This window comes from Rhopalosiphum padi, chromosome 2 (assembly GCF_020882245.1).
Source record: "Rhopalosiphum padi isolate XX-2018 chromosome 2, ASM2088224v1, whole genome shotgun sequence".
NCBI lineage: Eukaryota > Metazoa > Arthropoda > Insecta > Hemiptera > Aphididae > Rhopalosiphum > Rhopalosiphum padi.
The window spans coordinates 37,625,920-37,640,360 of NC_083598.1; the positions used below are offsets into that span (position 1 = coordinate 37,625,920).

The 14,441-nt window shown below is 26.7% G+C and overlaps 1 protein-coding gene across 1 annotated transcript in view; it reads left to right on the top strand.

Moving 5' to 3' along the window:
• The first annotated feature begins 6,277 nt into the window (after positions 1–6,277).
• LOC132923285 (leucine-rich repeats and immunoglobulin-like domains protein 2) overlaps positions 6,278–14,441 on the top strand; it is a 103,982-nt gene continuing 95,818 nt past the window's right edge. Inside the window, exon 1 of the mRNA XM_060987168.1 lies at positions 6,278–6,438. The gene's annotated coding sequence lies outside the window, so the exon portion shown is untranslated. The remainder of the gene's footprint in view (positions 6,439–14,441) is intronic.

Consider the following 14,441-nt stretch of genomic DNA (forward strand, 5'->3'; position numbering starts at 1 on the left):
TGCGTACCTGATTGTAATTACTCTTGTTTTAATGATATTCATTACACAATGGTTTTCCACAGTGATTACTATTTAATTTATTGTACGCATTCAATCCCTAATAAATTTATAAAAACATTAATAACGTATTTAATCTGTAATAGTCAATACGACTTATCTATAATATTATATTCGTCAATCCTGCAGCAGTTAGAAGATACCAAAGGGATACAATTATAAACGAATTGTAAAAATATCTATACTGTACCACTTAATAGGGGCTGAATTTACGATGCTTAACAACTATAAATCGAATCAAACCATCATAGACGTTTCCTGAAGCGTATATTTTAGTATTTTGATTGCAATATCGTTCGATATTTTACGGTTGAAATGTATTTAAAAATAAACAACGTATAGTAAACAACGTTACGAGATGACACAAAATTGACCCACAATGATTACCAAGCACTGGAAAAGTCACGTAAAGAGCGTGCGCCGAGTGTACTTTGGTTGTCAACGCGAGTACGTGTGACGATATAATAATATTATAGTATAGTTATCATTTCAAAACGTGATACTTAGACTACGAAGTGCCAAACGATGAAAACACATCGGGCGAAATTATTTTTTCGCGATGATCGAAGTAATCAAACGTTGAGTTTTTGTTAGACTCGAATTTGCTCGTCACGCGTTCGGATTAACGACACAAAATCGTTACCGCTAATCGACGACCAGCATTATTTAGTCTACTATACGGGATAATTATAGTATAATTGCTAATTGGTATCAACAACTAAACAGCGACAGTAAAAAACGATAATAATGATAATAATATAATAACGTGTTTATTATTATTGAAATAATGTAAATCACAACAGTGCGTATTGCATGGTGAGGCGAATTTCCTAATTTTTTGGAATTGTATTTAAATTTTAAGTTATTTGATATTAAAAATATATCAAAAATAATAAAAATAAAAATATTGAGTATAAATTTCATATTTCGTCAGACGAACCATTCTTCTTTTCTTTCCTGTATTTTAATTAATCCCAGATTAATTATAGGGATAGACAGATATTCATATACAGAACTACATGTTTCTACAATACTTATTTCTAGGTGGCGTATATTTCTACTATAGAAATAATAAACTGGTAACTGGCTAAATTATATAATATAGACCAATATCACATAGATTCACAAGATAAAATTTCTTAAGGTTCTACAAAACTTTAACCATTATGACTTAAGAATATTAATGAGTGTAAACGTGCAGTGGAAAGGTTATTTTTTAATTTCTTTTTGAATTTAAAATGTATGTCCTTCAGGAATGACAGCAACTGCAAGTAAAAAAGCTGCTGTAAAATATTAAATTTTTTGATGAAAAAAAAACATACACACACACACACACACACACACACACGAGACTGTAAGTAAACTGTCTAGCAAATCCCGCGGAGATTTATTTAAGTTATAAGTACAACATCATTCCGTTTGAAACGTTGGAAGAATTCTCAAATAATCCAACATACATTCAAAAGTTCAGTAACAAAATTTTGGTCAACTTTATTGTTCCGAGAAGTTAATAATGCATATGGTAGTAATTTATTAAATACAGCAACAAACTCATAAAATTATTCTTTATTAATTCAGTTTAAGAATAATGTACATACTAATACCCCTGTTTAGAAATTATTTAAAAAATATGTTTATGTTTCCTGCACTTATTTTGTAAATCAGCCCTTACATTTTTTTTTATGTATAAACAACACACTTATAATATATAATACATTTTCTGATTATTAAAATACGTAAACTATATAAAGATTTGATCTGGGGCGGTATTATTTATCCACCGATATATTTTAATAAGCACCATAACATTTTTCACACTTAAAATCAACATGATATTTTTAAAACACGATAAAAAAAAGTCGTACTATTAATTTTAAAGTAATAATAGACCCTATAACGATAAATGATAATAAATCTAAAATGTTATACCTCGGTTATAAAGATTGTAAAAGAGATTGTTGAGATTGTTAAAATGGTATAACAATGCAGTTGTGAGGTAAATAATATAATATTTATATTGTATTTATATTTTGTTTGTGTACATCTAAACATTTAACAGATAATATATCCATGTAATAAACTCAATCAAATTATTTTGTATTATAAAATAACAATATAATGTAATATCGGCATATCGCCGTGAAAATATATTAATTTATGATTTTATATGTATTCAAAATTAAGATTTAGGTATTTATTTAGTTCATTAACATCGAGTTTTTAAGTTCCGAAGTTGATAGACTCGTAAATAATATTTTCATAATACTTAGAAATTAAATTATGTAAATTCGCTTTATCTACATGATTATATTTAACTAAAAAGTGCCAAAAATGTCAGCTTTCCGGTTATTGTTCTTTGTGTAGTCATCTTAATACAATATGCATTTCGCTCTTTAGCAAGAGGACTATATTCAAATTGATCTTTTGTTTTATTAAAATGAACGTCAGTGGTAGGGAAATTGCCGGCAGTTATAACTTATATATTAACATATAAAATGATTTTTAAAATTATACATAATAATAAATTATGACAGTTTCCTTGTCACCTCAATTCTAAACAAGTAATTTGATAGGTAGAAAATATAACAATAAATCAAATCAAATATTATATTTCTACATTTATAAAATATTAATAAAATGTTGTCATACAATATTCATAACAGTTTGACTAAAGGTGAGTTAAAAACTATATTTTTCAGATTTATCCTAATATTATTTTATTAACTATATATTTACAAATACTCGTTGGACAGATTGATACATACAATTTTGATCTTCCTATAACTGGTAGATACGAGCTGTGGCAATTAAATAACGAGAATTTTTAATTTTAAAACATTTATTTAGTATTTACAATGATTTATGCACCCATGCCTTCACAGTACTCTCCTCCGAGTCTAATACACTAGATCCAGCGTTACGTGTACTGTTTTTGTACGTAGTTAAATATTTTCCAATTAACCTAAAACATAAATTTATAATATTCAAAAGAAAATATAATTGAAGAAATATCATTAAAACAATAATTATTATCAATCTTCAAAAATATAAAATTTATAGTAATTGTATTAAATACAATATAATATTATATAGGTATACTGTAGTTTAAATTAAATATTCATGAAAACGTTAGAAAGCAATATAAAAAATGTATTTACGTTTTTTTTTTTTTAAATAATTAAAATATAAATTATTATTAAACAAAAATATAATCAGATAAAAATTAATGATCAACGCATTATACCATTATATTTACATAAAATTAACTATGCGATATTATAAGAAACACTCTACAGTTCTGTTACTCAATTTTTTTTTTTTTTTATTGCTTTGTAATACCATATTTTATTCATCACAATTCAATTAAACTCGTATCTATATCTTCTAAACATTTAAATTATTTCTTTTTTTTTCTTTATAAACAATAACAACGACCTAAATAAGAAAATTAATTATGTATTTGAAATGTATAATTTAGCCTCTTAACAAAACTAAAATTTATATTTAATTTTAATTTCAGTTATTATAAAATATAAGTTCCATTTTTATAGTATATTATACATTTCTATTCTTAAAGCCTATAACTAAATTATATTGTATATAAATTATCATATTTATAGTGCTAGTAAATTTAATATTTTCAATGTTGATGATTTATCTGCATTTAGTGGAAACTTATATACATTTTTTTATATATACATACAGTTTCCCTAGTTTAGTCATCTAAACAACATGTAATGTTAAAATAATTTAAAATAAAATAAATTATTAAAATAATGTAAAATACTATAATAATAAAATCAAATTTCAGTTACTTTTTAAACCATTAATATTATTGTATTATGTTATACAGCACTATGATTCATATCCCGTTAAAATACTTTTAAGTAATTACAAATATGACAATTGTTAAGACATAATATAATTGTACATATTTTTTTATTATATATTATGTGAATACTATTAATTTACATTTATTTTATTGTATTTAAAATTAAAGTAACTTTAATAATATTTTGATTTTTTAATTAATTTAATTTAATTTTAAATAGATTTCACGAATTAATCACCTAAAATTGCTCTGAAAAAGGCCAAATTGATTAAAGAATTAAGTATTTACTTTTAATTTTGTTAAAAAATTTTAATTAGTACAGATGACGAATTGCTTGTTAAAATATCATGTATAACAACTATCATACTCGGTATTATAAACGTTTTAAGACCTAGTGAATTTTAGTTTTCACGGTAATTTATAAAATGTTGTTTAGTAATATTATACTAAACCAAACTAAATAATATAACTCACTTACGTTATATTATAAGTATGAAAACTGTTTTAATTATAGTTATTATTTTATCTCAATTTAAAAGTTGCTAAAACTATTAAAAAAAGCGGTTATGGTATTTCTGCTAAATACTTATATAAAAGTAATATCACATGAGTAATTAAAAAAAAAAAACCAATTTCGTATTCCAAAAACAAACAAAATTCACCAAACCAATATCTGAGCACACCAATCATGTATAAGTATAATATAATACATATACCTGTATATGTATATTTAATGTATACAATAGTAATGTAACGCATCATTCAATTAAACTGCTCTTAACCGTATAACGACTAACGAGTGATCAAATCCCATATTTATGTACTTATCATTCAACGACGAACACACGCGTAACAAATGTACAACCGTGAGAGTCACAGCGTGAAATCGGGATGTTTTGTGCATGATTTATAAATGGGCGTAAACATACACGCTGGAACTCAAAAGTGAAAATGTTGGAGAAATATTTATTTTGCTTCCCAGATAACTCTGTATAGGCCTTTAAAAATTAAAACCAACCACGTGACATTTAAATGCGAGTATCTGTACCGATAAACACAGTATTTATCTTTATGGACGTGACATATCCAACATAACGCAATCCATTAACAGCGATTAAAATACTTTATAATACGTTGACAATTTATCACTGTTTAAAGCATCGAATACCTTATTCGTGACATCTATAAATACATATATTTCATGTCCATCTCAACGATTCTATCAGTAGTTGTTGGTCCGCTCCTTAAAGTAACAGTTGAACGGAACGAAGCAGTCCGTATTCGAGTGCGTTTAAGATAAAATAAAAATATCACGTTCATTAAACAGACTATACGAATCAATATTGTTTGGATAGTATCGTTGTAATTTCAGCCAAAAGGACCTAGTTGTGATATTTTTGTCTCGCTGTAGAAATACCGTTGTCCGTTATTCGTACCGTCGGTGGTCGGAAAATCTCGTGTCAATCACCGCGCGACTTGAACGCCGCAGCAGAGTTTTTATATCTATATTTCAATTTGATATAAATATAACTAGTTACGTTCGCTTTCACCGAATAAATGAATTACGAAAAACGCTCTAAAAAACAAACGGTGCCTATCACCCCCGAAACACGTTTTCTGTTTACCGGCCTACGGTTTTGAACACCGTGAAAAACGTGACGTTGCTTCAGAATCTCAGCCCTTATAATTATTCGTAATACATCATATTATAATATCTAGTAAAGGTAATAGTCCACACCGGCATACGAGCAATAAACGAAAGAAAGTCAATAGTAATCGTCGATGCGTTTCGTTGGTCGTGAAACGGTAAGTCCGGAAGTGCGCGATATCGGAATCCTGAATTTTGGCACCTGATGTGCTGGTGGCGGAGCAGGAGGAGCGGGATCCGAAAGTCTAGTCGGCACGGTGCAACAGTCGCGACAGCAAAACCGGTCGGCGCGACTCGATGCGCCCGCGTCTGGCGTGCGTGCGTCCCGTGTGGTGATGCCACGCCGATTTTCCGAAACACACACACACACACACACACGTCGCACCACATTCGCCACGCACCATCGCGCACACCTCGTCCTCGGCGGATCGGTCCGTCCACCGCCGACTATCACGTACCCCTCCACATCCCTCACCCCTCCCACGCGATGTATTGAACGCGGCCGCGCACGCGCCGAGCGGCCCAAAGGCGCGTAAGGCGATCGGCGCAAACTACGCAGCGTCGGCGGTGGCCCTGCGAGAAGGCCCGCGCGCGATTCAAAAACCGTCCCCGCGGGAGTGCAACAGGAGGGCCCGCGACGCGATTTTGGCGCGCAAGCGCACGCTCCGACACCCGTCGCGACAGACGACCGTTCTGCCCCCAACGCGGTGGGGTTTTTGGCGGTGGTCGGCGGCGGCAGTTGTAGTATAGTACAACAGTTGTAGTAGTAGTGACGGGTCTGATCGCGTCCGACGATCACCATTGCCGCAGCCGACCACTTGCACCACCGCCGACGCCGAACCACCCCTCTACTCGCGCCCGACGACCGTACCTGTTACGTACGTAATTACTTCTGTCTGGGGTGAGTTTTGTAAATTTATTTAAAAAAAAAAAATACGTTTAAAGTTTATTTTACACAATATTATTGTGTACGTTATATTGTAATATATATGTATATAATATTTTTAATTCCCACGCGTTTTTCCACGTTACTAATTTTTTATTTTTTTGTCTAAGATTATATAATAGTACCAAACACGGACTTAAAAATTTAAAGTTATAATATTATACAATTTAATTATATAAGTTCGTCAAAATTGGGATTTTCATTCATATTTTATCATCATTATAATAATGCCAACGAAATTAATAAATGTTAGTCTTTATTTGTATTGTTTATGTTAAGTATATTATGCCATTAATAATTAAATTAATACGAATTCCTACAAAAAGCACATTTAAATTATTTAGAAAAATATTTAAATACAGCTTATCGTAAACGTATAACGTTAATTTGAATTCTTAATTGCACTCGTTATTTTTTAACCACTTTAATCGTCCATTTTAATATAGTATGTAAGTATTTCTCATGTTTGAGAATAACTTTATGCAAATATTTAAATCTGTTAATTGATGCAAAGTTAATGTATACTTATAAAAAGGTTTAACATAACATTATACATGGGCCTACATATAATTAAGTAATGTTAGTCACCAACTATGCTATATATAATAATAAACATCAGTTGGTACTATATTGAATTCTTCATTCATTTCAATAACTGAATAATTAATTAATTGAATTAATACAAATTGCTGAGTGTGTACTTAAATATCTTTATAGATCACGACTATTCTCTTCTATTGTTAGTAAATAAAAAGTTTGATTGAAATTTCAAAAGGTTTTGTCGCAATTACTCGTATTTAAGTAATACGCTGCAATTAAACTAAACATTTAAAACTAAAGTTAAGTTTTCTTTTATTTTTTATTATTATTAATAAAAGAAACTTTTAAAAAATGTACCTTTTAAATAGGTATTTATCCAAATATAGAATATATCATGTCTTAAATATATCGTTTTATCGTTGTATTTCTTATTTACTGATTTACGTTTACTGACCGATGCTAAATTATTTAATTTTTCATACATAATTTAATGGTTTAGTTGAATTCTATTATTATGATAATACTCGAAACAACCATAATTTTTTTCATCTGATTTTTTTTATGCAGTGTGTATTATTAGTAATGATTCGTTGTGTAATATATTTTTATGGTAGATGGAAGTAACGAGAGAACAATTTTTTGGAGACTAATATATATAATTAAATGAATTTCTGTGATTCACGGTGGCTGAGCAAACGGACTCACGTGTAAATTATAGTGGCGTGTAAGAATGGATGTTTTGTGCGTGTCCTTTTTACGTAAGTGATGGGGTCATATAACTACCAAATTGAAAAAATGCTAGTCAGACTTTTAATACAATTTAACAACCATAAAAATAATTTTAAGCAATTAAAAATATGAAACAAAACTGCTGTTATATTACAGTGACAAAAACATTTTATTCGATGGCATATCCAATTGATTATACACCCAACACACATTACTTCCTGAAACAATCAAACAGTTGGCTTATATGAGATTATTCCAACATTTTCCATCCCGTTTATACTTATTATACTATATATTTTATTATGTACAGGTTGTGTGCCATGTCGTATTATTACGTATACTGCGTAAATAATGAAACATACGTGATAACGAATCGTTAAATGTTAATTAGCTATTGAATAATTTAATTGAAACTCGTTATTTAGGTCAGATATAGATAGGTATATATAAAAAATTCACTGGACTGTTCACGTTTCCGGGCTATTGTTCGAACAGTTGAAGAGAGTGAACGGAATTTAGTCGTCCGGTCCTCCCCTGATTTGAGTCGTCGATCGACGCATTGACATCGTTTACGTCCGTTCGTTAGTGACCCGATGCGAGGGCGGCAATCACACCTATATTATTCTATTATACAATAATAAATATAATATAATCACTTGGCAATGAATCTGGTTTAAATCGTTGATATAATGACGAAATTATAGGTACATTTTAAACTTAAGAGCTTTTCGTTTCTTCTAAATCTGAAATATCATATTATCATGTTTTTTTTTTTTTTAATATTATATATTAATTCAGATCGTTTTCAATAAATATTTAGTAAAAATAAAATTTTTTATCCTATGTATGCACTAGTAGAAAATTACATTATTTAGTTATGATGTTTAAAAATAAAAAATAAATGGTTTTCTTGATATTTACCCTCTGAAACAGATTCATCACATGGACTCGTTTAAAATATAATATAATATATAATATATATATATATATATTATTATTTGTATTTGTTGTCTCATTTTTATTGTTAAAAACATTAGCCGTAAGTTGGCTGGCAGTAGATACCAGTACAAGGTGAAAAAAAAAATACCGCATCCAACCCGACTTGCAAAACAGTCGAGTACCAATTCTGAATTTGACAGCCGTGTAACAATTTATATGAACGAATACAAAAAATATTATTAACAACATGCGTACACCTAACATATATATGTTAACTTTAACCATACCATAACGAGAAGCATGGCATATAATATCATCTTTTCCCGTCTATCCATTTCATTACAACAATAATTTTAGTACTACTTTGTAAACCATAGATTATGCACGAAATATTATATAGTGTTGCATTTTTGTTCCATAATTTAACTGTGTATAAAACCTGCTAACCCTTAGAGACAAACACAGTGATGACTCATGTTTATTTATAGTATGTTTTAGATATTGACAATTACATTTGTTTGCTTCTCGAGACGTCTTGTTTTGCATAGAAATTGTTAATTATTTTTCTTGGTATAATTTACTGATGTGGGTTTTTTATAATATTGTAGTACATGTTAAAACAACTTTTTATCGGCAAATAAATGAAAACTTAATAAAAATTAAATATGTATTATAATTTATATCTATTTTTAACCAAACAAAAATCAATCTGTGTGTATAGATGATAATAATTGTATCATTTATCTAATTTATTTATAGATTATAAATGTATAAATATATTATTATTATTATTATTATTTACAAAAATAATACATTGGAAAAAAAACTGTTTTTCGTTTGTTTGTGGAAATCCTCAAATCACGACTTAATAAATTTTTTAACCTAAGGGGCTTTAATTGATTTACTTAAAAATAATACAAATATAATATCACTTGAATAAAAATACTGTAAAATCTAAAAAAGTTAGAATTTTTCACCACCAAACGTAATAATACAATATTATATTAAACACAATTTATATTGTTATTTATTGTTATACATAAATTATTGTAATAATATGACGTACATAAAATATATGATAAAACAAAATTTATAAACGATACATTTATTAATTCCAGCTATGGGTATAACTTTTAACAGGTGTATATAACATAAATAATGCCTTTTTAATAAATATTTTATTTTTATCTTCATGAATTTTGACTTAAAGACAATATAGTTTTGTACCTTTATTTAGATAAACTTTTAGATAGTTTCTGCTGTAACACTATATATAACTTAAGTATTCATTCACTCAACACTTCACATTTTGCATCAATTATATAAATATATGGTAAGTGTGTCTTAAATGTCTAATTATATTATTTTAAGAAAAAAATAAAATATAAATACTTTTATTTATAATTTATAAAATAAATTTGTTGGTATAAACCACAATGTAATATAAAAGTTAAATAGGAGAGGGAAATCGATTTTTTTTCTTAAATTGCGCTTACGATTTTGTCATAAAATGTAGCTTATTTTATATTGCAATAAACATTAATAATCAAACTACTGTTGTTTAAACAATATTCTATCAATAAAAACAGAGATAAAAAGTAATTTGATTCGTACATTTATTTCAATTTGACATTTTTTTCCTTCAAATTTAATTGTATGTTTTAAGATTTATTTTTAGCAGCTTTTAAAAGTACCTGATTAAAATTAATACAGTTAAATAATACTTGTACCTGATAGTATATAACTCTATGCTTATATTTTAGAACAGTACAATTAATTAAGTATTATTATGTATGTTATAGTAATAATGTACATATTATCATAAAAATCTTGTTTTTAAATTAATGGATTTAAATAATAATAAAACGATTTTAATAATTCAAGTGAAGTTTGAGATATTTATCTATACCTATATAATTATTGTTTATATTTTCAAACTCTAAATACTCTTACCTCTCGAATTTCAATACCACATCCAACAATAATTCGTTATTAATTTGTATTTAATTATAGAAATGTTTGCTAATAAAAAAAATAATATTACTATACATTTTAATTAATAACAACACATTATATTTTTTTAAATTTCGAAAATTAATAATTCACAATACTCGATTATAAAATGTTAAGTACTTCTATAGTGCACACTTAACATAGTGAACATAATAGCATATTTTATATCATAATAATTAAAATGAATATTATTAAATTAGTTCAAAAGTAAGACGGCGCGTTAAATAGGCAATTTCGCTACACAATAATATATCACACATTGTTAGTATCGCATCAAAATTTCTAGTGGGTCACCATGTTGATATTCTATTTCAAGATATAAAACGACTTGCCTTAATATTAATACTGATGCAACATTTTGATAATTTAATAATTCTATTTCTTTAAAGTATTTACATTTCTTAACTTTTTTTATGTCACTTTGAATTTAGTTAAATCTAAAAATACGGCATTATATATTTTATTTATTCGAAAATACATTTACATTATAATTATATAAATATATGGTAATATATTAAATTATCTACTTCATATTATTATAATTATTAATTGAACTTCAACAACATTGGCCATTAGCTTTATATAACATTTAAATTAACTAATATTTTGTCAAGTTCATTTAAGTCATGTGTTATCCAAACTATAATATTTCAAAAATATTAATCGAGAAAATTAAGCATTTAAAAATAAATTACATGAATATCAATAGCGTAAACATACTAAATATAATTTAATGGAAAATAACCTTCGCAACTTTAATAATATAACGCTTATCCGAAATAAATCTGTAAATGGTTCGATAGCAATTTTGGTAAATCCAATTTTCTCGATAGACCCTTGTTGTATTATAAGTAGAATAATAATAATAATAATGATAAAATGTGTGGAATTTTGTTAGCTCCGTGACACGGTCCCGGCGGCCACACGGTGGTTTATTAAACGTAAACTGAAGAACGAACTTAGCTCTCCAAGGGTAAAGAGAAAGGAAGGGGATTGGATCAGCCCATTTGTCGCGATGACTGAACCCTTGGGTGACATAAATCTTGTACCCAGACACTAAATTTTCCCCGAAGCTACGACATTTATTATAAAAAAAAGAGAGAGAAATCTCAAAAACTATTTGTTTGACTTTACTAAATGAAAAGTAAAATTGTACGCTTACCTTATTCATATAATCTCAAGCTGTATTATAGGTACATTGTATTTATGAATTTTATACAATTTCATATTTTAATTTAAATACGCTATAATAATTAAGAAATAAGAAATCAGAAAAATCTATAAAAGAAAAATCGTTATTTCTATGAAATGTGTCACTAATGTGAACACTTATCACAGATATTGTGATGAAATAAACTCTTAAAAATAGGATTGAGATCGAAGAATCACTTAGTATGGTTATCTGATATTTCATATCTATTAATTAATAACACTATAGAAATAAGTAATACAAATGCAGGTTAGTAGATTTAACATTTTTAACTATAAATTGATTAAAATAAATTTACTAATATTATATTGTACTTAATTAATTTTTTATTTAATTGTAAGCTTTTTACGTGTTTTTAATTAATTTGTTTTATTCATAAACCACATAAGGTCGAAAACAGGAATCAAAATTACCAAATTTTTTACAAACAATGATACTACAGCTTAAGTAAACTACGTATATTAACTTTGTATGTTTCTTCATTTAAAACATGATGATTCACTTCAAACTTTCCACTGCGTTGAAATATTATCTTTACCAACTAATATTTACAGATTCATTAAGAACTTTCCGAAATAAAATTGTACAATTCACATAGTCGACTTATTTTCAGGTTTGAACGAATCTCACGAAATTATTATAAGTTTCAGTAAATACTTAAACCTACCAATGACTTATTCTAATATATAGGTAATAACATATACCTAAACAATGTAAATACCATATATTGTATACCATTTTGAAAAAAAATAATTATATTTTAATAAATTGAAAATATTTTATTAAAATGACAAAAATATAACTCAAAAACTATTAACATTCTCTAAAATGAAGACATTTTTTTGCAACACTTTAATATAATCATTTATTTTTTAAATAATTCTTTTATATTATAATCATCATTAATTTATAATAAATAAAATGATAATCTCAATACTTTGGATTCGTTTTCCATATTAAATATTTTATGGGTCAAAGATTGATTTTTTTTTATTTGTTTGTCATCCATAAATTTTATTATAAAACGTTATTATCTATATTTTGTTTTGGGTTTTTTACAATCAATTAAAACGAATGTTAAATTGTATAAAAGTTATAATTAATATAAACCTTACAAAGTTGATAAAAAAAAGTCAAATATATTTTACGAAAAATAGTTTCCGTAGGTCTTTTTTAATTAAATAATAGATTTATTAGATAGCTGAATTTCTCTTGTGAACCTTCATAATAAAATTACGAAACACAATTTAGGACAAAGACAACCTATTTTTCATTGTAACAATGACATAATTTGAAGAATTCTAAATAAACCACAATATATTTTGATTAAATTTTTTTTTCTGTATTGGTTTTTGTTTTAATTCACCAGTGCACTTTTTAATACTTAAAATTTATGAAAATATATTATAATATGCACTTATGAAAAAAAAACATAACATAGGTAGTATTTATATTGTATGTACTTACTGGGTTTTATAGAGCAAAAAAATCATACAGCGTCGTCATATTTGAACTTATAATGTATTAATAATTATATAAGCTATGTTAAGATTTAAGATTTGTACACCAGTGATGTGTAAGTCATTTCAGAGAATTCTGAAAAAAGGTGTTTAAATTTACATTTTAAATAAGAGGGTTTTTTTAATGCATAGGTGGTATACACTTTACGGCGTACTTTAATGCAGAGCCACTTTCGGAGATTATATTGATTGTATACATATGATAATAACGAGTTAAAGTATATTTATATATACATACATTTTCCACATAACTATTCCGTGATGAATATTTTAGGTAGATAAAAAACAACGTGTAACGTTTATTTAAGTGTTTTAATTTATTTATTGCGCTTAGTTTTTTTATGTTTAAAGTAAAAATTATAAAATTTTTAATTTTTTTAAAACAATAGTTATATAGTTATTTATTATATTAATATTTTGGAGTACAATTTGGTATGTGTAACCATTGACTTTCGTTATCTTTTTTGTAAATTTATGTAAATATTGTTTTTATAAAATAGGGCTTAACCACACTTACGTAATTTATATAATATAACGAGCAAATGGATATGTATAAACGTATATTAGCAGATATATATTTATTTTATATGGATGTTGACAATTTATTTATAATATGATTTTCAATTTTTTTTTTAAAAGAAGTCGTTTTTTGACGTTGTTAGGGGTAATCTCTGGAACTGATTTTTAAAATTATTTTACCAATAGAAAGCCACATTCTTTACGAGTGTCATAGGTATAAATTTAGTTCGATAAAGTTAATTATTAGTTACAAAATGAATTCAAAAAATGTATATTAAATTTAAAAAAAAATACATACCTAAAGTAATAAGACATATTCTTAGTATCCTAGCAACCGCTTAAAAGAAATAACAAACAATTATTAAACAATTAAAAATACATATCTATAGATATATAAAAAAAACCATCTTTTACCCCCTTAGAGGACAAATTTTGAAAAATCCTTTCTTAGTGTGTCCCTACATTGCTTAAGGAACCTCTGTACAAAA